The following is a 25,523-nucleotide window of genomic DNA, read 5'->3' on the forward strand; positions in this document are numbered from 1 at the left end:
GAGTCCGTTTTAATTCTAATACCATTCTAAAATGAGACTGTAATTATATAAGAGTCTTGACTATACAGAGTGTTGCAAAAAGGGTATACTAAGCCGAAACCAGCATGTGCAGCATGTTATATCTAAGCCCGAAACTGGTCTCTCCCCAGGTGTCCATGTGGATTTTCCCCCAGCAGTGAAAAAAAAAAAGAAAAAGAAAAAAAGAACAATATACCTATGTATATATAAAACACACACACACACACACACGCACTCACGCCTTGTACTAATGTACTCCCTTGCGGGGTAGGCAGAGGTGCATTGCTGCACCCACTTTTCGCCAGAGTGTTATGTTAGTCCCAATGTAATAGGGAGCGGGCCTATTGCCATTTTACGGGCACATCCAAGACCCGAGAACAAATATCTGTGTTTAAACAAATATCTGCCCCAGCCGGGAATCGAACCCGGGACCATCGGCTCAGTAGTCAGGGTCACTAACCACTACGCCATTCGGTCGTCGTGGTATATATAAAAAATAGAATATATAAACTAAAGACATAATAAATATATATATAAACATAATATATATAAATATATATATAAACTAAACTTCCTTACCGAGTAGAAAGTAGATAAAAGAATTAAAAACTATCTCATAAAAATTACCACTCTTCAAAAGGCACGGACATAAAGTCTGTGAAGTGATAATAATTTAAAAAAAAAAAAAACCTGAAACTGAATTCAGAATTTCACAATTCGCGAAAAAAATTATAAACCATAGAAACTTAGTTGGTCACGTGACTTTTTACTATGCCTTTTTGCAACTTACTTAGGAGAAAATAACTGAGTGAGGTAGGTATAATATTTTAATCTTTTACCGCCTTCATAATGAATCAATTAATTTCGTGTAAATATACACGTTTATTAAACTTCAGACATAATTAAAATCAAGAAAGCTTTCAAAGCCACAAAGCGTCAATATTCTCAATACCCAAAAAATAACACTGCTTGAAGCAATACAAGTTTACTTACAAACAGTTAACCTATCGGTATCTTAAGTATCGGCCTAAACGGATTTTCATAAATGTATGGGGAAAAGGCGTAGACAATGCCGATGAAGTGGACGCAACTGTGTGAATTTCTATACAAAGAATACTGAATGAGTCTGAATTCCCGTTGCATACGATGCCGATGCCCAAAGGTGGATGTGAACCTGAATCCTCTATTTCAAATTACAAAAGACAAAATAAAAGGTCAAATTAAGAAATCCGGGCAAAAATGAAATAGTCACAGTTCATTTTGAATATTCCACGATAGAGATACACCTACACTAGATCAAGAGTTGGTTGATATACCTAATAAATCAGTTCTGTTAATAATAACCTTTTGTAAAAAAAAAAAACATTCACCTAGTTCAACTTAAACGGTTTTTAAAACGAACCTTTTGACAATGTTTGATAGGCAGTTAGTGAGTTTTACAAGGTACAAAAATGTACAGCTACTTATAAATGCAGCTGACTGTATGTAGCTTGCTTGTGTGCCACCAACCCGCACTAGGCCAGCGTAGTGGGCTAGGCCTAAACATTGATTGGAAGGAGACCCGTGCCTCAGCAGTGGGAACGTGATGGGATTGTGATAATAATACTCTAAGAGCTGATTTTTCAATGGTCAGATGATAAATGCTATCTGAGGAATAAAATTGTTGCTGTCACTGTCTAATACTAAACTTCACATGGGACAGAATCAGAAATTATTTCTCAGATAAATTTCATCTGACCTTTGAAAAAAAAAAAACAGCCCTAAGTGTAGTTTTGTGTAGAGCAGGGTAGTATGTTACTCGGATAGCTAATTAAGGTGGAAGCGGTCACATATTTTCGTAGCGCACATTTTATATCTTCGTAACTGCATAGCTTATCGTTGGTGGAAAGGCACCCCAAAGTCTGTACTTCTTTAATAATATAACACAATAATCACTTGAGACAAGACGTCAAGTGGATAAACGCCGCTTATCTCGAAACGAGCCGAGTCGAAGGAAAGTGGTTTTCTGCTACGATAAACCAATAATAATAATAATAAGTACAAAAGAAGAAACAAGATCTGTATAGTATGTACATAGATTATAAAAAAGCATATGATTCAGTTCCGCACTCTTGGTTACTCAAAGTCTTAATAATTTATAAAATACATCCAGAAATAATTTCATTTTTAAATTTCATCATGAACCGCTGGACCACTAAATTAAAATTAAATAATGACACATCAGAACCAATAAAAATACAACGTGGAATTTTTCAAGGAGATGGCCTCAGCCCTCTGTGGTTCTGCCTTGCATTAAACCCACTATCTAATGTATTAAATGATACCCGGACTGGATTTCACTTTCAAAACTGCGACACTAAACTTAACCACCTCATGTACATGGATGATATAAAACTGTATGCTAACAATGAATCTAATCTAAATATATTAGGGGAAACTACGGACCGACTATCAAAAGATATGTGTATGGATTTTGGAATTGATAAATGCCGGATTAATTCTGTAAAAGAAGGTAAAAGTTTTGAACACCACTTTGAAACCATGTCAGGGGATATTATCACACCACTTACTGAAAATGAAACCTATAAATATTTAGGCTATAGTCAAAATAAACAGATACAGTACAAAGAAACCAAAACCAAACTTATTCAACAATTCAAACACAGACTAAACTCAATTTTAAAAACTCAACTTAATTCAGCAAATACAGTCAAAGCAATTAACACCTATGCTATACCTATTTTAACTTACTCTTTTGGAATAATTAACTGGTCCAAAACAGAATTAAAGAACCTACAACGCATTGTAAACACAACTATGACTAAATTTAGGAAACATCACCCCAGAGCCTGCATACAACGACAAACATTACCGCGAAGTGAAGGTGGACGAGGTATTATAGACATCAGGAACCTACATAACAAGCAAATCCAATCGCTCCGACACTACTTCCATGAAAAAGCCAAAACATCCACAATTTACAAAGAAATAATAAATACTGATAGTAAATTAACTCCCCTAAACCTTAAAGACTACGAATCACAACCTAATGAAGAACAACTAGAAAAAGACGACAAATTACGTGAGTGGAGCGGAAAATCTCTTCATGGAAGACACCCCCACGACCTGAGCCAACCCAACGTCGACAAGCTAGCGTCGCACGAGTGGCTCCGTCGCGGGGAACTCTTCCCGGAGACTGAAGGATTCATCATCGCAATACAAGACCAAGTCATTGAAACCAAGAACTATCAGAAGCACATCATGAAACTACCAGGCTCCCAGAATGATAAATGCCGCAAATGCAACTCAGCACCAGAAACAATCCAACATATTACAGGCGCATGTAAATCTATAGTCCAAACTGAGTATAAACATCGTCATGACCAAGTAGCAAATATAATTCATCAACAGCTCGCAATAAAGTACAGTCTCCTACCGCAACCAGCCATACCGTACTACAATTAATATGTTCCAGAAGTTGTCCTAGAAAGCAATACACACAAACTTTACTACGATAGAGCTATTTTAACAGACCGAACCACTCACTTCAATAGACCCGACATTACCATAATACACAAGCAACAAAAAACTGCCCAGATTATAGACATTGCAATTCCTAATACTCACAATCTACAAAGCACAATCTCAGAAAAACTAAGCAAATATACCGACCTTAAAGACGAAGTAACCCGCATGTGGCGTTTAAAATCAGCGTCTATAGTACCCATAGTATTATCAACAACAGGAGTCATACCGAAACAGTTAGACCAATCATTAAAAGCTTTAGATCTTCCTACACATACCTACACCATCTTACAAAAAGCAGCCATATTGAATACATGCAGAATTGTTCGCAAGTTCTTGCAAACCGACCAGCCATCTCAAAGACAAACATCTACAACTTTAGAAAATGATGCTCACTTGGCCTAGGCCCGTGTGCATCATCAATCACCGGTTCTTATAGAAGAAACCGAGCTGACATAATTCAGAAACCAAAATAATAATAATGGTATTTGCCAAATTTTCTGAATTGATGGAATAGAAACCGGGGCACTTCTAGCCAAAGGGGCATTTTTTTATAAAAAGAGGTTGCAGTTTTTGGCCATAGCTTTAAAACTCAAATTGAAAATGCAAAAGCCATACACAAACATGCATAGGGCGCGGTCTACTTATTTAAAGTACCTAGTTAAATAGTCAACCCAATGAATCTTATCTCTATGTCTCGATATATGTAATTTTGTTTATTACTTTATTTACATAAATCGATGATAAAGTTGTCTCTATATCAATTTAAAAACTAGAATTATGTGTATGTGTAACAAATGATCAGCTGTTCTCAGCCACCCCTAGCATCCTGGCCTAGACCTAGAATGAATCATCACGCCATAATTCTCCAGCTTTCTACAGATAAATGTTTTATCGACAATCGATTGTAACAGAAGCTAGTATTGGTTACAATATAAGCGGCTGAAAAGGATGCTATATTTTATTTTGTAAAATACGATTTCAGAACACGGGCGTTCAGGCTTAGTGAGTTATGTCCTGAATCCTGAAAAATGTTAGGTATAGGTAGATAAAAATGTTTGTGTTTTTCTATTTTTATTTGGGCTAGAAAATAGAGGTGAGTTTCAACGTTATGTACATGTCGCAGGTATCTGGTTTAAGATCCTTTTTAGGGTTCCGTAGCCAAAATGGCAAAAACGGAACCCTTATAGTTTCGTCATGTCCGTCTGTCCGTCTGTCCGTCTGTCCGTCTGTCACAGCCGATTTACTCGGAAACTATAAGTACTACAGTGATGAAATTTGATGGGAATATGTGTTGTATGAACCGCTACAAAAATATGACACTAAATAGTAAAAAAAAGAATTGGGGGTGGGGCCCCCCATACATGTAACTGAGGGATGAAATTTTTTTTTTCGATGTACATACCCGTGTGGGGTATCAATGGAAAGGTCTTTTAAAATGATATAAAGTTTTCTAAAAAACATTTTTCTTAAAGTGAACGGTTTTTGAGATATCAGCTCTCAAAGTCGTAAAAAGTATGTCCCCCCCCCTCTATTTTTATAACTACGGGGTATAAAATTCTAAAAAAAATAGAGGTGATGCATGCTAATTAACTCTTTCAACGATTTTTGGTTTGATCAAAGTATCTCTTATAGTTTTTGAGATAGGTTGATTTAACTGTAATTTTGGTTAAGTTATTGTGCTTACTACGGAACCCTTTGTGCGCGAGCCCGACTCGCACTTGGCCGGTTTTTATTGATTGAACCACTAGCCCGTTCATTGGATGGCGCTATTCAGTTGTATGACTAAAGGACAACTCGTCAAGTCGTTGATTGTAACGTTTGACATCTTGACTGAACGTCATTCAGCGAAGTCGTTGAATGGGAAATAGTACCTATAGCAACTTTGTAATGTCTGGTTAGGGTGAACATGACCAGACAAGAGTCAACAAAATGACTATACTACAAAGCTCTTATCTCACAAATTAACTAAACAATGACAATAAACGTAGGTACCTTCATATTGTTGTTCATAATTATCCAGTTTCGCCACAATTTTTTCTTTGAAACTATCCGCCCTCGGCGTAATAATAGGTAAATCCATGTTGTCACACTATTTTAACACAAATAACGCACTTTAAAGCTAATTTATTTGCAAAAAACTAACAATATAGGTGCTTTTTGTGTCAGCTGTTAGCTGTTAGACGCCATATTTGTTTTATTCACCACATGACTGATTTTAAGTCAGCTAACTAGTTGGACGTTTTGTGACGCTTGTACATATCAACGTTCGGCCTAGTCATACAACTGAATAGCGCCATCCAATGAACGGACTAGTGGTTCAATCAAAAAGGAGATTAAACCAGATGCCTGCGACATACATACATTAATTTATGTAAACACCTATTCATGTATGTTTCCATGATTTTAAAATTCATATATCATTATTTTTATAAAGAATGACCAAATGCTCCGGTGACAAATCTACCAACTTTACAGATAAAATTAAAATATATCGTATTCTTAAATCGATACTCATTTTTACACCTCTTATTGACGTTGGCACTGTTTCAGACTTTTCCCAATAAGTCTATTAATAATCTCATTAAAAAATTATTACATAAACAAAACAGTCATCGTACGGCCGTCTCAGATCAAATACCTAGCGATTGCTCAACTTTGTCTTTGAATATTCGCTTTTAACCAATAATTAGTCATCATTAAATTTCCATTAATTAATTGAGTTTCATTACTATTTAAATTTCAACAAACCTTCATTCCTTGTCTATTCATGTAAGTATTACATATTATATTCTATACATAGAACATGTACAAAGCAACTTAATTTAGTGGACTAAATAGATAATCACCGTAGCCCATTTATGCTCGCTAATGCTGTGATGTCGTCGTAAACTGTGCTCTATTACGACACAATAAAGGTGATGTCAGCTTCACCGGTCGCGTGAATCGATGGTTTAGGGCCACTTGCATCAACATACTAAATCTAGATTAAGTGTTAAATTTTATATGGATTGACGTTTCTTAAATCGAGATTTGACACTAAATCTAGATTTAAATGTTTGTGCAAGTGGCCCTTAGTGTACAATATCCATTCACAGATGTTCCCACACGATTAAGTAATGCAATAAAATATGTTGTTTACTTACTACGTGAATAATTTATGAAGACTTACAGAGTTATAAAAAGCTTTCAGAGAACTTATTTGCCCGATTAACCGTCTCCATCTTAGAAGCAATTTAATTTATAGCGCTCATGTTTTTCCATTATGTTCTCAATAGATTGTAGCTTTAAAATGCTCGTTCCAAGCTTGTTGATAATAAATGCTGAGTTAGAAACCTTTTGCTTACAATAAGGTAAGGGTTCATGTATTTACCAACTACTAGTTTTTGAAGCTAAGCGGGACTGTATACGCTTGAATTATAACGCTGATTATATATTTTACTGCACTTTTATTGATTAATATTAGGCTATTTAACAAATGCACATACGTCGGTAGGTGGGTAAAGAGAAGGAGTGAGAGAGTTGCCAGACGACAATACAAAAATACATAAATTAAAATTATACATTTATTTATTTACATAAATATAACATAAGTGTACAAAAGGTAGAATGCTAAAAGCATTTTCTACCAGCCAACCTGCAGGAGGTACAAGAAAACAAGTAGAAAGGAGCAAAAATCAATAAAATTGAAACACAAGAACTAAATATAGTCACTAGATAATTAAATTAATTAATTTATGTTGGTGTTGCCAACAGTGTTCATACTAAACTTACAGCTAGTTTGTCAGCGGTAATATCATCTGTTAAGTTTAAGTGGTAATAGGCCCCTAGACTTCATAATTTTGGAGCGTTGTGACATACAAACTGACTGATAAGCATGAGAAAACCATACAAATTTCTCTTAAGACATTCGGCTACGGAACCCAAAAAATATAACATCAACAAGCCTCATGAATGTTTCAGCAGCTAGCTCTATTCTAGTGCGTCGCGTTGACCTAGACACGCTAGGGTCCACCTTTTGTTAGTGGAGATATCTGCCCCGGCACAATATCATCTTCAACTTAATTGGAGGGCCCTTGGGGTCACTCTATATGACGAAAAACTAAGTCTAAGCTCTGCTGCACGAGCCTCGACTCTAACTCGTTGTTTTAAACTTGCCGATTGCACGATTGTTCTGGTTCGTTCGTTTTTCGTTAGTAGAATAACCCTCCTGGTTTTATTAGTCTTCGCTGTTGTCACACGTCCGTGTATGAAGATGAGATGGCTTCATAGATTGTATAAGTTTAGGTTCTATGAGTGGCTTGTAGGAGATTGTTCTCAGCGATAAGACTGCCTGAGGGCCTTGTAGTTTTGTTTAGAAAGTTTATGTTATGTAGTCCTAGAAAAGTTGTTTAGAATGACGAGCACCGATATTTCTTCGTTCTTACTGAATAAGTATTAAAATGTGTGTTTCTTACACTATGCAAGTCCACGGTAGGTACCCTGTGTAACAAAGGGGCACAACTTAAAAAACAGATATTTTGAAGAAGTTTATTTTTGTGGCCGTTTATCATAAAACACTAGAGCTCATATAAAATATATATTAAAACTTATACACATTATAATAAGTAGCGACAAGTTCTCAGCTACTTCTCAATATTTAGCCGCTATAAGTTTATATCTTAGTGTAGTAACCTCACTCTCAATAGGTTTAACCTAAGGTTACGTGAGTTACCTAACACAATCGCTTATTTCCATGATCTGAGCCGTTTCGTGGCTATCGTGACGATAAACGGCTAGTGCGACCTCGACCTTACAATCTCCAGTTAATATTAGTCGGGAGTCTTGTGCATGCATGGAACTACACTCACGGGCAATGAAAAGGTTCCACAAAGAAAAGCACCAAATTAGTTCTGAACAGAAAAGGCAAGCTTAATGACGAGTTCTGCAACATTGAAGTACATTTAACAGAGCATCAGGATATTTCCAACTAAAATCGGTAATATATTTGTTCCAATTTTAAATTTAAATATTTGAAAAAATGGGATCGTTTATATTGTGAGTGGAACTTTTTCATTGCCCGGCAGTGTATAAGCATAGACTAATACACTAATGTGTAATACACTAATGTGTAATTAGTGTATTAGTCTATGGTGTAAGCAATGCGAACTTCTTGTTTCTTATTGCTGGAAGGTTCGTGAGGACTAGCCCAAAATTGGGGAGTATTAGAGAATGCAATCTCGTACGAGATTTCCACCTAGCGAGATCTCGCGAGACTCAAAACGCAGTCTCGCGAGATCTCGCAAATTACGAGATCTCGCGAGATTGGGAGAATGTCAATAAAAACGTTATGCAAATGCTTGTATTAGGAACTAGTAACTGACATGATTTGTAATTAAATAGAAACTTCGTTGTTAGTTATTAAAATAATGAAAGTTTCTTTTAAAAATCAACAGCAGAGTACTTATTATTTTGTCTCTAACTCTCATAACATTTGTTTATACCTAATTATTATAAGTCCCTACTGTAGCTAATAAGTTCAAATTCATACAATATTGGTAACAAAATAATGATCTATATTAAGTATTGCTTTAGTTTCAATAATTAAGAGTAATACAACATTACTGTTTATAAATAAAAACAAAAATTTTACTTCACAAGTTTGAAATAAATGTTGTGAGATCGTATTAATCAAATACAATAAGTTTAAAGTAGAAGATGAAGTTATCAAGGTACGGAAAGGCAAGTTAGTTTGTCTGAAAATGGCTTGTCAAAAAACACATATTTTGCATGAAAAACACGTCGTCGTCACGCTGCATTCGCTCGTTATCTCGCGAGATCTCGTACAAAATTTGACGAGATTCAATCTCGTAAAATATCTGAGATCTCGCGAGATCGAGATCTCGGCGAGACGAGATTGCATTCCCTAGGGAGTATGGGAGGATGGTGTTAAAAATAGCACTCTCTATCGTAAAGGATTTGACAACAATTTTCGCATTCAAAATGTATTGAATTTAGGTACGTACTCTATAGTTAGGTACTTCGTTTTGATTCCGTGATATTCAGGTGCGTAATTGAAAGAAAGTCAAAATATCTTAAATACAATATACCTAATAGAAAAATATATTTAAGATGGTAAAAGACATGTACCTATAATGAAATATGCATACAAAAACACACTGAGAACGGCACCAAAATACAGGTTGTTGCAAAAAGGGTATGTACAGGGTGTTGCAAAAAGGCTTAGTATACCCTTTTTGCAACACCCTGTATACTAAGCCGAAAGGTGGTGACTCAGGGGGTCCTTCTGAACATCTTTTGTTCTACGAAATACAAAACAGAAATAGAAGTAGAACAAAATTGTTAAGAATGATTCTCTGAGTCACCCCCTTTCGGTTTAATATACCTTCTTGTTAATATTTAATTTAATTAAAACCCATGCCGGTGATCGAACCCGGGACCTTCGGCATGGCAGTCAGGGTCTCTAACCACAACACCATACGGTCGTCAAACAAGACTGTTTCACTAACATTAATAACAAACAAGTGGCTTCAAATCCGAAAGCCATAAAACAGAGTTATGAGTTCATTTACGGCAACCAATGTCACCCTAAAACACTCACAAAGTAATAATAATAATTCAGGCATTTGCAACGCTACAGACAATTTGCTTGTACATTTAGCTACATAAGTAGCTAAGTATACAATATATTACAGAAAAATCTATGTTGTTATTTGTATAATGACGAAGCATGTTGTGGATTATTTATTGTTTGAATTTTCATATATACCTAAATAATAATAAATCACAATAAAAATCAACCTTGCAATATATAGAAACTTTGTCGGTCACGTGACTTTTTACTATAGAGAATGATACATTTTTTTCGCGAATTTTGAAATTCTGATTTCAGTTTCGGGCTTAGATATACCATGCTGCACATGTATGTTTCGGCTTAGTATACCCTTTTTGCAACACCCTGTATATATATTGCAAGGTTGATTTATTATTGTGATTTATTATTATTTAAATAAATATATTTTCACACTCTATCTTTATCTGCGCAAGTTATACCGAAAATGTGTCCACCGTTTACATCCATGGCATACAAAGTCATTGTCGTAAAGGGGGCAATATTCGGACGAAAAACGATGAAAATCATTGTTTAGTGCGCTGTTTTGCGCTTCGGCTCAATAAAACGGTCAGTTAATAGGCGCGGATGGGGTCGGCGTCCCATTCGCCGGCCATCGCCGTCGTTATTAGTGTTGCCGAGAAATCGATATTTTAGTAATCGATTGTTGAATGCTAAAACATCTGGTGACAAGACAAATTGATTCTACTCTAATACTATCATCATTATCATCAGTCTATAGCAGTCCAATGCTGGACGTAGCTTTCCCACAGTAGGCCACTCGTTCGCCACGCATCCCATCATTGCCACCTTTTGCAATACTATCGGTAAACTGCAATACTATAGCTACATTGCTGTATAATAGTTACCAAAAGAGAGAAAGAATATTTCAAAATATTGTCATTAAAAAAACTATTTTAAGATGGATACAACTGCTGCGGGTTGCCGGTAGTGGTTGGATGAGGAAGGCCGAGGACCGAGTGTTGTGGCGCTCCTTGGGAGAGGCCTATGTCCAGCAGTGGATGATTATTGGCTGGTGATGATGATGATGATGATGAAAATTGCTGACTCTGAAAAGTATCGATACTTGCTGAGGAATCCTGATCCTCCAACTATCGATAGACAGTCGATACTGGCACCACTAGTGCCGTCATAATCACCGACTCACCATTCGCCGCGGTTGGACACTGGACTATCATTAGGGTGTCCCTTTATTCATTTTCCTTCTTTTTAGGATTCCGTAGGCAAATCGCAAAAACGGAACCCTATTAATTCTAAGTAGATACCTACTTACTATTTTTTTTAAATTTCGCCATGTTTAACGCGACTGGCGATATAGTGGCTTTTATCTACGTCGATAAAGATGGTATGCCACCGCGTCTGTGGAACTGCTGCATGGCTTTTTTATCGATGCCGATAAACTTGTTTATATTTATTACCTACGATGTGATTTGTGGGGCGTGCATATGTTGAACATCGATAAAGATCCCACGCAATTTGGTCACCTATCATATTTTCGTATTTTGATAATTTTATCGTTATAATACCTACCTGAGATTTATGAAAATATGAATAAGTCAAAGTACTTGTTAAAACCTACCTCGTTTTTGTTGTTTACTAAAATATGATAAACAATAATTTAGCGTGAAAAGTTTGGAAAGTGTTAATGTATTCTCATAAAATATTCAGTAAGGCGACACTGTGGTTTTGAATACAATCTAAATATGTCCCAACATTGAGGTTGAGCATAATATCGTTTATAAGAATAAATATTTTCTCACTCGACCATAACTTTATTTTTATACCTTACACTTACGTTTCAGTTATTTTTCAACAAACACTAATAAATAAATAAATAATAAATAAAATCTTTATTTCAAAAAAAGGGTACATATTGTCTTAAGATTAATTTTTACACTAGTAATTTTTGTAAATACATTTTAGATTATAATGGCCGCTTCCGTCACCTATACTAGGATAACCTGTGTTATAGGCGACGGTCCTTTCCATTAAAAACAATTGTAACTTGGAACTATTGTTAATGTTATATGAGTGTGTACACACCTAAATCTAGACAAAGACAAATATGGAAATTAAAATAAACAACTAAAGTATAATTTGCAATAGTTACTTACTAACTGTTTAACTTTATTTAACAATTGCAAGCAGTTTTTCAGTTTCAACATAAGACAGTGATTTTAGGTAATGACTTAACAATATTTTACATTTATGAGTAGTGGTTGAATACATGCTAATTTTTTTATTTATCCTATTATATAAAAAACTTCCCAAAAAACAGAAAAACCTCTGAGCAAACTGAGTCCTAAATCCTGAGATAGTAAATATGTTATAATTTCGGCGTACTAGTTGGCCTACACTTCGATCAGATGGACACTTGTGTTTGCGAAGTATTACCTGAACAATAAAAAGCTGTCGAACAGTTAACACATCCGCAACCTGATACAGATCTACTGTAGGAAAACGATATGGCTTACATAAGCTTACTTTAAGCACAGCACGTTGTGCTCGTTCTAGCTCAAGAAGATCTGTCTTCGCGGCACCACCCCAGACCAGAACACAATAAGAAATTATCGATTGACATAATGTATAATAGAGCATTTTTAATATATTTGAACTAGCTACATGCCGAATATTTTTGAAGACCGAAATGAGTTTTCTTACTCTTGATGTCATCATAGTGATATGTTCTTTAAAATTAAGTTGGTTATCTATAATGACACCCAGATACTTTATACTATTTGCTCTAAGTAATTCTTCACAGTTGCACTCTAAAGGGTCTGTACTACTAAGGCATAGCGAACTATGTGCCTTTAGACTTAGAGCATCGGTAACCGGGTTTGGTTGGGTTGAGGATCTTATAGAAAAAGTGAGGTATTTGGTTTTGCTCGTGTTTAAGCTCAATAGATTAGAGCTCAGCCATTTAAAGATCTTATTTAGTCCCAATTGGGCAAAACCATACACCTGATTCCAACTTTTTCCTCTGAAGACTATCGCAGTATCATCAGCGAAGGTAAATATTTGACCATTACTTACGGTAGTGTCACATAGGTCATTAATATAAATTAAAAACAGTGTTGGGCCAAGTATACTACCCTGTGGCACACCGAAAGTTACAGGCAGTGGTTCGCTAATGATATCTCCGACTCTGATAGATTGGTATCTATTGGAAAGGTAGTCTTTAATAAGTTGGTGAGGTAGTCCCCGAATGCCAATATTATTGAGTTTTATGAGTAGCAACGGTATTGATATGGTATCAAATGCTTTACGTAAGTCCAAAAATACAGCCATGGCTCTGTCAGAATCATCAAGACATTTAACAATCCATTCGGTTAGATTATTTACTGCGTCTGTAGTGGATATTCCTTTACGGAAACCGTACTGGTTATTTGATAGGAGTCCAAATGATTCTAGGTAATTAACCAGCTGTTTGTTTAGGATACGCTCTAAGATTTTCGAAAGTGTAGGTAGTATAGAAATGGGTCTATAATTTTCTTCATTAAATTTGTCCCCTCCTTTGTGAATAGGAGTGATCATTGATCTTTTAAATGAACTAGGAAAAACACCAGATTTAATTGAAAGATTACAAATGTGAGTGATGATACCAGCTAAAACTTTAATATTTCCTTTTATAATTTTACCAGATATTTTATCCCATCCTGAGGAACAAGTGTTTTTTAGGGAATTTATGGCGGTTATTATATCTGTTAGATTGACTTCAACGAGTCCAAACGAATGAGGATTATGTTTTAAATTGAAATTGACTCTATTGTGAGGCCCATCATGTAAACTTTTTTGTTCTATTTCTCGTGCAAATTTTTCACCTACCTGAGAAAAATATTTATTAAGATTATTACAAGCATCAGTTTCATTACAAGATGATTGAATAATTTCGCATGTATTATTTTTGGGTTTATGGTTCAGAATATTTTTAATAACTTGCCATGTATTTTTTAGACTAGTTTTACTAGCTTGTTCAAGTTCTGATTGTTGATATTGTCTTTTTAACTGTTTAAGGAGATCATTACAAAAGTTTCTATAACGTTTGTAGGTCATCGATAAAATTATATTTTGAGGATTAGATTTTGCTTTTAAATGAAGTTTATCCCTATTTCTCATACAGCGTAATAAACCTTGAGATATCCAAGGCTTCAGAGGTATCTGACGCCTAGGTACATAAACAACTGTCGTATTTTGTTCAATAATATTTGTCAATTTACCTAAGAAAATATCAGTAGCAGAATTTACATCATCTAATGCAATAACGGGTTGAAAGTCTGTTTCCGAAATGTCTTTACTAATTCCTGCATAATTAATACGCGAAAAAAAATTTGGCTTATGGATACTGTGACGCCTCAGCTCTAAGGAAATTAATGTGGAATAGTGATCAGTGAGACTGTTTTTAATAACAAGGGTCTTTGAATCATAGCCTGATTTAGATAACAATAAGATGTGATCAAGGCAGTTTTTATCTCTAGTCGGAAGATAATGGGCGGGAAGCAATCCATGTGAGGCAGCGAGATTTAGATACAAGGGTGCTCTATTATCTTCCGATCCATGCTTGATATCGATATTTATATCCCCTACAAGAATTATATCTTTATGGCTATGAAGTGAATCAAGAACCTTATTTAAAGATTCAAAAAATATATCAATATTCTTGAATGAAGGAGAGCGGTGTATTGAAATGATAGCTATGTTATTTTCTAATATAGAGACAAGGCAGTTAGCTTCTAAAAAATCCGGTTCGTACGTTTTAACTTTTAATGTATTTTTTATATACAAAACGACACCATCGTTTTGATTTGAGTTGTTTGTTGTAGAAATCACATAATAGTCAGCAAAAGAAGGTAGAGTATGATTAGTAGGGCTATTTAACCAGCATTCAGTCAAAGCGATGATGTCTGGATCGCAGTTGCATCTTTGTAATAGTGTACTGAAACCAGATATATTACATGATATACTTCTTATATTCTGTGTAAACAGTTTCAGACAATTCGGAGTGTTGAATTTATGTTCACTATTTAATAAATTAAAGCAATCTTCCGGGTCACAGCTGATTGCGTTTGATACTACAAGGTTATCTAAGGTATTCGTGAAGTTAGTTATATCGTTATCCATAAATCAATTGTATAGTCAGTGTAGTACGGTTTTGTGAACCATAAGCAGAAGCAATTTCTTTTTCATTTTTTAACAACCAAAATGCTTGCATATATGAATGACAATTAATAGTGGTCAAATTTTTATATACTGTATTTAAGTTTATACGTATGAATGGGCGTGTAAATAAGTATAGTGACAATATGTTTATATTTTTAAACATCTCATAGCATGCAAATATGAAATATAGACTTATTAATGAAATTAAATAGGAACTGAAATAAAATCCTACAACTAGTCAGATCATTAAATTTTCCGATTGTTTTTTCTTCAAATCATTTAGATGGCTTTCGTTTTTGACTAAGATGTGAGGTTTCCCTTCCTCTTTTCTTAAGTAGATTCTACCATTAGAAGTCCAAACGAACTTAAAACCCGAACTTTTAGAAAAATCGCGTGTCAGAAATAGTAACCGTTTCATTTTAGGAGTCAGTTGCTCAGAGATATAGATTGGTTGTTTAGTTGATAGCATTCCTAAATGGGAGGCGTTCAATTTTTCAGAATTATTCTTGTTGTAGTTTTTAATCCCATCCAGAAAAGCTGTTTTTATGAGGGTGTTGTTGAAATCAATGGAAATAGATGAGCTTAACTTTTCTTTCTTTGATGGTAGGCGGGAGACATTACGTAGATCGTGGCTTTGAAGATTTATATTTAACACTTTGGATAGTTTTATAACGTATGTCCACAAGTCATCTTTTGATTCTTTGCTTGATTTTGGTACATTTCTTATCTCTGCTGACGTAACAATCGAGTTCATTTCGAATGTATCAAGTTTTTCTTCTAGTGAAAGAATTTCAATATGTATGTTCTTGCGTTCTTGATCCAAATAGTCGATTTTTTTCTCTATTGCTTTAATATCGTCTGAGAGATGGCTCATAGCTTTTTCAATGTCCTTGTTTGTTGACTGTATAGTTTTGTTTTGCTCCTGTACCGATTTTAGAAGTTTCTCTAAGGCCTCGAGTCGTCCACTTTGAGTTTCCATAAAGTTATTTATGATAGACATAAGTTCAGACTTGAAGGAACTGAGTTCGTCACTGATATTATCATCTTGAATGCGTGGACGCTTTGCTTTTTGTGTTACATTCGAAGGTGAGACAGTTTCTTCAACAACATTGCTCTGTTCAGATTTCGATTTCGTAGATTTGCTAGATGATGGAGGCGGGGATCGCTTGGTTTTCATCATGATATTTTATTATTATAGTATTTTCCAAGGTATATTTAAGATCAATTTATTATTTTATTCTAAATTATTTGATAGGCCTACGACACGCTTCGTAGCATCGATGAAACGTAGCAAGCAGTCGTAGCAGATTCGTAGTATTCAGCCAGCAAGCAATGCGGTAATTTGGCGCCCGCCGCTACGCTCAACTTAGCTCAGTGGTATTTGCTCCGACTTCTAAGCAGCGGGTCGCTGGTTCGATCCCAGTCGCAGCCAAAAAATATAAAAAGTCTTTTTCAAAGACTTACCACTCGGCTGTACTTCGGCGCTGGTGGCAAGGTCGGTGCAACGAGTGAGAGGTCCGACACACCGCAAGATGGCCGCTGCAGTATATGTCCAGTTTCGCAAGATAGACAAGGAGGTACCGATAAAATTGGAGACCTCGTAGGCAAGCCGACTGTCGGAATCAAATTAAATTCGAGCAACACGTCCTCACGAAACAACTGCTTGGAATGGAATGACAACTGCTTGGAATGGAATGACATAAGTTAAGTTGATAGTCCATAGTATTATAGTAAATATAGTATCACCTCTACAGTTCGGTTCAAACAACTTGGTAGTTTAGCCGGTGGCAGAGAATGCATCTTGTCAAACTAACGAGCCTTTAATGTTTAAATGAATGATTAGGCGGTTTGTGAGTTCGACAAAGTAAAAGAGTGTAAAGTTTCTTATTGAAACTGGCTGTAGTGTCTTCAAAAACGGCAAATAAACTAGTTTTTCGTGTAGTTTATTATTAATTATTAGTCCTGTCAGTGAAACAGCTGTCTTCAGTGGTGGTTCGACTCCAGCTACTTACGAAGCGGACCGCACTTCTCTCAACCTCCATTGTGCCAAGTTCGAGTACGCCACCTGAATATTTATGGAGTAAATTACACTATTGTTGGAAAATGCCGGTTTTATTGATCAGTTAAATTTTCGGAGGCATTTATATTAACTGTTTACGGTTCACTCTTTTGTTTGTGTGTATTTTTTTTATTATCGACTATATTTTAGGTTATCTGGTAGAAATACTAATTATTATTACGTATCAAAGATTGTCAGAAATCACTTTTAGTGATAAGACCGCCTTTGTATATATGTTACAATAAGATCATAATAACGCCGACAACGGCCGTGTTGCATCATTAATTAGCGGGAGGCAGGTAGTAGTTATATATAAAATAAAATAAATAAATAAATATGTGGGGACATCTCACACACGGCCATCTCACCCCAAGCTAGGCAGAGCCTGTGTTATGGGTATCGGACAGCTGATATATCTACACAAATACATAGATAGATACATATTAAATATAAATATCAACACCTAAGACCCGAGTACAAATATCTGTCTATAAATAAATATCTGCCTCAGCCGGGAATCGAACCCGGGACCTTCGGCTTAGCAGTCAGGGTCACTAACCACTACACCATTCAGCCGTCTAAGATCCATATGTCAAGTGTCATTAACTAGTGGGAGGCAGTAGAGTAGAGGGCGGTTGCCTGGAAGAGATCGCTTTTAGCGATAAGGCCGCCTATTTGCGTTGTATCCACTGTATTATAAATTGTTATTTGTGTCCTGTTAAGTCAATAAAGTAGTATTCTATTCTATTCTAGAGGAAGGCTGAGGACGAGGAGGCGGTTTTAAAGGAATATTCCTGAAGCAAAAGCTAGTCTAGTTTTGATAATGATGATTATGACTGCTGATATACATAAAAAACTTTTATTATTCTTGTAGATAGCTTCTCTTATTATGTTTGTGTAGCAAACTCTGGGATTTTATTTAAGTACTTACATAGTTTTTGGACTATTATTAGTGCCAATTTCACCATTCTCTGTTAGAGCAACCAGGGAGTAATGGTTAACTTTTGACACATCTGTCATGAATTTTATATGGAGATGACGTTTAATTTATAAATCAATCCCTGTCGGTTAGATAACCGAGAATGGTGAAATTGGCACTTAATATTAAGATCCACATAGTTTCTATCACATTAATTTATAAGAATGTGTTAATAACAATCGGTTTTTGTAACTTTCAAATAAAAATAAATATACCTAATATTTACTTACATTCATTAAACCCTCAGCTTTCAGAAGCAAAAAGTTTGTTGTAGTACCGAATAACTTGGCAGGAACTCACTAAGTAAGTTTCAATGAAGAAATTTACTTAACAGGCAAGAGCCTTTTAAGTCTATTAACAAAATAACTGGTTAAGACTCTTCAGCGAAAACCACTAATAAAATGTTCTTTGCCTACTTGTTACTTGTGTCGACGAACTTATCATCTTGACTCGCACTTAGTGTTCAAATAGGCGGTATAAAATCTTTGATGTGGGGTTGAAGATATTTGGCGTTATAATACTACTAGCGTTCCCGCGAGCTTCGCTTCGCCTTAAAAAGTTTTCCCGTGGGAATTCCAGGATAAAAAGTAGCCTATGTTCTTTCTCAGGGTCTAGATCATATCATATTTATACCAAATTTCATTCAAATCCGTTCAGTAGTTTTGGTGTGAAAGAGTAACAGACAGACAGACACAGTTACTTTCGCATTTATAATATTAGTTAGGATTCTTCCGTTAAATTAAGGTAGGTTGTAAATTTTTATAAATCGTTTCTTGTTTGGTATTCATTCTTAGCTTATACTACCTAGAGGCAATATTCATTCGTAACATTTACAAAAACACGGTCAGTTTTTGAACTCGGAACAATTTTACAGATTGTTTATGAACGATTTCATTGTATTAATTAATATATTTAATATGTTATGTTATAACGAACAGAAGTTACAGTACTACGCAACAATGTACCCACAACTACCTACTATGCTGAAGATGTGAAGAACATTGAAATTTGGCACAGCCCAATATAGTTTCATAGCATTATCTTAGGCCATACTCTACCGCGAATTGCAATAGGATCACCATAACATGCAATGCGCATCGTGAAACGGGCCGTTAGTTTCAGTGGGGTCACTTTATCTTAAGAAAAACAGGTTTTAGTGCCAATTTCTCAATAGCATAAGGATTATTGCTTGACTTTTGACACATCTGTCAAGAATTTAATATGGAGATGACGTATGATAAACCTTTCCCTATTTACGATCTAACCGACGATGGAGAAATTGAAGCTAAGAGCACTGCTGTGCTAATCACGAATCTATTTCTTTTAATTAAACGTCGTATGGCGCTATTAATAGTTTTTTGGAACTAGAGTAACCCTTCAGATACGTTTGGATGTAATGTTTGTTCTATAAATTGGTCTGAGATATTCGATATTGGGATTGGACTCACGAATGCAATTTGCAACGAGATCGAAGATCAAACAAACACTCCGATGTGATACGATGGTTGAGATGTTTATTAAGGAAGGGGTGAATATTTTACGCTCAGTAAGTTCATAGCAAAGGATTAATTTGTGAAATCGATATTTTTTTTACTAGGTAACACGTAGGTTATGAACTGTGTTATAGTGTATATCTGTTCCGTCGTAAGCCAAAGCACGTGAAAAATAGCTACATTAAGCGAACTACTTATGTAAATTTTGGTTCTACTATAAATGATGTACGAGCTGACACATATTAAAGTGTTTTTTTTATATACCTAATAGTTTTGGTACAATGTAATTTAGTATCAAATCTTATAGGTACTATGTGCGGCTGTACTGTACTGTAATACTACTTCAATAACGTAATTCATTTCATACCAACGCGGACGTATTTGGACGATACAATCACTTACTGAAATGATAATTATGAACACGTGTACAGACAGCAATAGCAACACAAACATAACTAACAGCTATGCAATAAACTATGTCGTACTACTGAAATACAGAGTGTTGCAAAGTTACTATAGTTATAGTTAGGTAACTCAAAGCCTCATTGTTTTCGATTCGATTTTTGGAATCCGTAAAAAATAGTTGCTAGTATGGGCTATGACGGGACGGTCAATCGTTCTACATAGTAAGTATACTCGTCATTTTACGAGGTGGGGATGTAAGTAAACACCCAGGTATCGCATTGCTCATGGGGCATGCCCGCAGTAAGCATTAAAATCCTGCTCACCTGGAGTGATTCACGTGGGTTGATTCATCTGGGATGATTCATCTGGAAATCATTGTGTTGCGATGACGCAGTGCAGCTTCCAATAAGCCCTTTATGGCGTGAAATGTTAAATTAGAGCCCATGAGTATAAAAGACTACAAAACTGGTAAAAAAAATCATAATTTTACTTGATGTTTTACTCGTAAAATTCTGCGTGAAATTGATTAATTTTCACCGTTTAGAAACTGTAAGGAATCTTATACTATACCTTTTTACACAGCCAATAACAAGAAACTCTTATTTTTTTGATAAAAAAATGCTCTGAAATTGGAGCAAGGTTGCTCAGTGGATTAACTAGGTTACTCTTCCCCCAAAAGATGGCAAGTTTATGGGGTGATCTTGAGTGCAAATGATACTATAAATTCAGTACCATGATAGCAGTCTATTGATTAAAGCTTTTCACCGTCTTTCAGTGGCTGTAAAATCCCTACGTTTTTTGATTAAACTGTTTCGATTCGTTTAATCGTAACGGATCTCTTCAACTCTATAGGTGATGGCAAAAGTAATTATGGTATAAAAACTAATTTTCCGAATTTTAATGGATTTCTATTCTTTATCCTTGCTTTCTAAATTACTTCTTTTTCCCTTAATATTCTGCTATTAAGATAAAAGCCCCGTACAATACATCTTCACATATTCACGGTGAGCTCGTGATATTATTCGGAATCCTATGTGAGCTATTCTTACGGAAATTTTCCCCATTCACATCCATTTCCGAGGCAGGGGGTCACTCTCTCAATACACGAACGAACGAACGAGAACTGTCACACTATCGGCACTCTTTTTACAACTACATAGAGTCGTGGTTCGCTCCACAGTTTTAATAAAAATAATAAATAAATATGTGGGGACATCTCACACACGGCCATCCGACCCCAAGCTAGGTAGAACCTGTGTTATGGGTGTCGGACAGCTGATATATGTACACAAATACATAGATAGATAGATACTAAATATAAATATCAACACCCAAGACCCGAGAACAAATATCTGTGTTTAAACAAATATATGCCCCAGCCGGGAATCGAACCCGGGACCTTCGGCTCAGTAGTCGTCGTCACTAACCACTACGCCATTCGGTCGTCTTCAGTTTTGCTTTTTGGAAGCTTCGGAGCACTGCGGGAACCACGGATCTATCTCGTTGTATCTCGCGTGCCGATTGCGTGAGAATTTCAGTTCGTTCGTTCGTCTATTCATAGAGTGACCCCCCCAACTCTCGGCGCTATCGCATTCATACACTTGATCGATTTTTAATGAGCAGGACTCGGTTCGCGGATTTCTCCGTAGAAATGGCTGATCTAAGAGATTAGCTTCTGAATTATATCTAAAGGTGTAATTACCAAACCATTTAACCGATTGTCAGGACGTTTTAGGGCAGAAGTTGCCGCTTGTAAAAGGAACGGAGTTAAAATCATTGAATTTTGTTATAATGATAGGAAGATTACATAGGTACTCTTATTTTATGGAAATGATATGGTTTTGGAAATATTTAAAAGTTCAAATTTGTATTTTGATCTATCTGCTTTAATAGTACTAACATTGCCTAACGCGTAGAGAACAAATTAGGTATTAATATTATGTACAGTTAGGTACTTAATTTTAGTAGGTATACAAATTATGTATGTATGTACAAATATGTATTAACAATTTAATAACTAAATAAATAAGAATATAATGTTACGGTGTTCAATTAAAATATGGGAACAATGATACAATTTCATATGCGTCGGCCTTTGTAAAATAATACCTTTTTGGCATATCGTCGATAAAAAATGATTCTTTATAAATATAGCACTCGGTGAAATATGTTTTTGTGTGTCACCGAAGACGTATTTTAATTAATTTCACTGACAGAAACAAGAGAACGATGACAAAGGTACTCGTGTGCAATTTTTTATTATTTCTAGGTACAATTATTTATTTGGGGTTCAACCTCCATTTTTATAATTATTCGATTATTTTGATTTGGCTCCACAAGCCAACACCAGAAAATCAAGGAAATTACGATTTGATAAAGGTTTAAGGGCCACTTGCACCAACATATTAAATGTAGATTTAGTGTTAAATCTCGATTTATGGCATAAATTTATATGGATTAGGCACTGAATCTAGATTTAAAATTTGGGTGCATGTCACCATATGACTCTAAGGACGACATGGACCAAAGATTTAAATCTAGATTTAATCTAGGACTAGTCCACCACGCTGGCCTAGTGCGGGTCGGCGGGCCCCAACAATACAATCGTGTACTGAGGGAGTTGTCAGGTATATCAGTGGTCTGACAGTACTTCAAGAATGACAATGAAACGGATGGAAACTGATATTCTACACTGGAGCGTTTTTTTACTACTACGAGACGTGGAGATCAAAAAGATTACCACGATCAAAGAGGTTTCATGGCAGTTCTAAATAAGGTGCAAATACAATGAACAGATGTTTATCTATGAGTAATTAACTTAGGTTTACAATATATGGGGTGTTATTTGTCGAGACGTTTCTTTTGCTCTGACACTCCATTTTGTTATGAATGAAGTCATCCAGGTAATGTATTGTTTGTATCAGACATCCATGTCGTGGCCTAAACGAGTATCATGATCTGTAGTTTGATGTAATACCTACATAAAAATAAATGTAATGAATCATTCATATGGAAATAAGATTAAAATTTCAATAAGCACGTTGGTAGATAATTTGTATAAAGCGCTTAGCAAAAATATCTGTCATCCTGGGCCTTTTGATTCGCTCCAGTCATGTAAAAATCAGATTCGGTTCGGTATCAATACATAATACTGCTAAATTGAATGTACAATATTTTTACATTATCAACTTCAGAGGTACCTATATATTTTTTTATGTATTTTGATTATTTTGCCATAATGTAGGTCTTTTGATATTATAATGTAAGCTGAGGTTATTTAAGAAAATAAGCGTTTTGCTAAGTAAGTAGAGTACCTACCTTAAAATACATTAAGTACGGATAATTGAAATTTAATGCTACTTCTTTAGAAATAATACTTACTGAATTTTGTTTTCGTAATAAATATTAGTGAGGTACCTACTTAGGTACCTATTTAAAAAAGTTTAGATGAAAACTCAGGTACCTAATTAGGGTCAAAAATGTGGTAGCTTAAAGAGGTAGGGTATGTATGCCAATGGTACGTACCTATATTTTAAATTAAAATAAATAAAATTCCCGAAGTAAACGAAATGTAACGTGGTGGAAAATCATAATTTTTCATTCATGCGTGTTAATGATAAGTAATTATGCAAATTTTATTGATAAAGGTCCAGTTTCCTACATGAATGCCTCCTGAATTGTTTATTTTTTATTTTTTTCCTTAAAACAACCGCCGTAACCCGCAAATCAGTGTTTTGGAAAATGATCGTCAGTTATCTAGTAATTTTAGAATATAAAAACACGCAGAATTTATCAAATTTCACGGGAGGAAGCTCAAAAACCATTAGGCAAAATTAATTTTTCCCCGCGGGCGTACATCAATCTATGCAAATGTCTGTACTTAGGAATCAAATTAAAATCAAGACTCGCCATAAAACTGTTAGAAATAAACATAAAAATTACCTCTTTAACGATCCAGTTGTAGTTTGACGCTTGAACTCCACAAAACCACTTTTAATTATACTTTAATTTGTTATTAACTTTAAACAAAAACCACTCACTCCATTTCACTCACAGATCAAAAACTTCTTTCAACAATAAAAAGCAAACCGGCGTAAGTTTAAAAATCCACAGAACGTTCGATTTTTAAAATTCTTGGCGCGCGAATAATTTCAAATGCGTTCGAAAAGTTTGTCGCTGTTTGTTTTTTTTCTGATCGTCGCGTGCCGCGGCGGAGCTCCGTTCAGCCACTGAAGTGGCCGGTACGTTCAGTGGGTGAACATGCGCACTACGCAGTAGGTACTATTAGTTTTCAATGGGTGCAATGAATATCTTTAGCACTGGCTGGTTTTAGTTTTGGCGCCAATTCTACACAGATTATTTGAGTTGCTTGACTCTATGGTGTGCCATCCCTTTTTGATTCAATGATAGCAACCTTCTTTTTGTATGTTGACACCATGTTGTTCGTATATTGTTAATCTAAGCTAACAAATAAGAGTCGAAAACTGAAATTGAATGTCAATTATTTTAGTTAGTGTTTAATTATGCGTCCGTAGACGAGCGGGCCTCAGTGATCGTAACTGATCGCTGAGGTTAAGCAACAACTGACACGGTCAGCTATTGGATGGGTGACCAATTTCAAGTGGTGCTTTTCTGGACGCTTCCGTGCTTCGGACGGCACGTTAAGCTGTGGGTCCCAGTTGCTGCTTCGGTAGCAGTCGTTAAGCCTAGTCAGAGGCCTTCGGGCGGCTTGAAAACATCTGGCAGTCGGGTTGCCCACTTACCCGACAACTCTCTCAACACAAGCTTGCTTGTGTTGGGGTCCACCAACCCGCACTAGGCCAGCGTGATGGACTAGGCCTAAACCCTTCCTTCATTGGAAGGAGACCCGTGCCCCAGCAGTGGGGACGTAATGGGTCGTGATGATGATGATAATAGTAATTAGAGATTATGAATCGGTAAGTATGTAATTTTACATTATTCTACACTACACCATAGGTAATAAATGTCAGACTATAAATAAAGAGTCTTTGCAATATTGCCAAATAGGTCCTTTATATTTTCCACTCTTATTTGCCAGGCTGTTATCGTTATTTCAGCAGCCCTGAAAGGCTTACATCAATATCACATACAATATACGATTGGTCGATTACATAGAACGGCGTCGTAGTAAAGAAACCTTTCAGATATTGAAAGAGGTGATATATGCCTCCGATGTATGTGCACTCCAGTAAACGAGTTTTTTTTTTCGTTTTGTTTTTTTTTATGACTGCATGG

At 35.6% G+C, this 25,523-nt stretch overlaps 1 protein-coding gene across 1 annotated transcript in view; it reads right to left on the minus strand.

The window, feature by feature from the left end:
• LOC105386446 (octopamine receptor Oamb) overlaps positions 1–24,492 on the minus strand; it is a 112,308-nt gene extending 87,816 nt beyond the window's left edge. Inside the window, exon 1 of the mRNA XM_048630516.1 lies at positions 24,210–24,492. The gene's annotated coding sequence lies outside the window, so the exon portion shown is untranslated. The remainder of the gene's footprint in view (positions 1–24,209) is intronic.
• Between the last annotated feature and the right edge of the window lie 1,031 nt (positions 24,493–25,523).

This window comes from Plutella xylostella, chromosome 26 (genome assembly GCF_932276165.1).
Source record: "Plutella xylostella chromosome 26, ilPluXylo3.1, whole genome shotgun sequence".
In the NCBI taxonomy this organism is placed as follows: Eukaryota; Metazoa; Arthropoda; class Insecta; order Lepidoptera; family Plutellidae; genus Plutella; species Plutella xylostella.